General features: G+C 41.3%; 1 pseudogene; it reads right to left on the minus strand.

Moving 5' to 3' along the window:
- Nucleotides 1-437: 437 nt before the first annotated feature.
- LOC127220809 (palmitoyltransferase ZDHHC21-like) lies at nucleotides 438-1,343 on the minus strand (annotated as a pseudogene).
- Nucleotides 1,344-1,713: the final 370 nt, after the last annotated feature.

Genomic DNA, 1,713 nt, shown 5'->3' on the forward strand with positions numbered 1-1,713 from the left:
AAAAAGAAAATTTACACATAACAAAGTATATCAAGTTTTGTAAATCTGAAGAATTAAATTCAAATTTGGTCAGTACTGCTTAAAGGTAAACATTAAACATCTCAAATTTCCTATAAATTAAAATTTAAAATACTATGAGCACTGAAGGAAATTTATTTACAATTATTTTATCCCAATCACTGCCTTTTGAGTTTAGTAACAAAAGCATTTTAAGAAGTTCTGGTGGAAGGCTAATATGAAAGTATACATCCTTTTAGAACTTAAATATAGATCTTGTATTAGTCCCACAACAGGATCAAGATCACTATTAAAATAAAGCCTGGGGCACATTATGATGCCTAAGATTGGTAGGTGGATTTTAATTGACTTGAAGATTGTCATAGTTCTATTCTCATAAAACTTGTAATGCATTTCCAGCATGGAGGATCCATCTGTGCCCACCATCCATCTGTTTAGACATGATTGGCAAAATGGTAGGGAACTCGCAGTGGTTGCCTCTGCCTGAAAGGAATGAACCACAGGATCTTCCAACGAGTGCCAAAAACTTCTGAGAAGGTCTGCTGCCATGGTTTTCCAGGCCGCAATTTATTTTTTCGCAATAGTTTGACATCTTTTCAATAAATGTTGTATCTGTGATGATGCCAATCAGTTGTGTGTAAGAGTCCAGTTATTCCAACTAACATAGTAATGTCCATAAAGGCAGTTAGTATCATAGTAGCCAGCTTGTACCGAACAACAAAGAGGTCCAAATTACGCTTTTTTAGTGGAAGAAAATAATAATAGTGGCAGAAAGAAAACATCAGTGCGTAGCAAGTGAGAAGCTCAGTGTAGAAACACAACTGCAAGAAGAGCCAGTGGTTGTCTTCACCCACACAATTGTTTATCCAAGGACTTGTTGCATAGCTCCCACAGCTGCGGTTCTGCATGTGGGATCTTGGGGTTTTCCGGCAGTCTTCCAGGGTCAGTTAAGGAGGCCCTCACTAAGGCAACCAGACAAAATATGGAAATGCCATAGAATATTATTATTAAAATGCCTGGAATATGTCCTTCGTCATAGTGAGGAAAGAGGACAATTTTGGGAATTAAAACAATATTGTATAATCAGACAAAGACAATCAAACCCATGCAGCACCAACCATGTGGGTCAACAAAGTGAATCCGAAGCCCCATTCTGCAGTCCTAGAACTGCCTGTCAACCCACAGGAAGACAACCCACTTGCAAATTCACTGAAATGAGCTGTAAGTTTTCTGGCACTTGCATTTAGAAGTGGTATCTTCTTGGGTCATTCTTTTACTCATTTCTTTATATCACTTATTCCATCATATGGGCCTCCCTTCAATAACAGTTTCTAGTGAGTACCACCGCCTGCTCCATAGCTCGCCACTTGGTTTCCCACCCTCCTGCCGCCCAGGCCAGGCGCACTCCCCTTCTGCTTCAGGGAGCTGCAGCGCTGGGACTGCCTGAGTGGGTGTTTACACGCCAGTGGATTCACCATCTCAGCTTCAGGCCCCTGGCTCCCTATGGGCATGGTCAGTGCCACAGAAGGAGACAAAGTGAATATCCTACTACACTCTTGTAATCCCAATACTTGGTGAGTAAAGACAAGGAGACCACCTGTGGGAGATCACCTGCCAAGCATCCTACCCTAACCTGTGAACCCAAGTTCCTATCCCAAAGGCAAGGTAAATCTGGACTTCGTATGAATGTATACA

The sequence above is a fragment of the Phodopus roborovskii genome, unplaced genomic scaffold (genome assembly GCF_943737965.1).
Source record: "Phodopus roborovskii unplaced genomic scaffold, PHOROB, whole genome shotgun sequence".
Taxonomy (NCBI): Eukaryota; Metazoa; Chordata; class Mammalia; order Rodentia; family Cricetidae; genus Phodopus; species Phodopus roborovskii.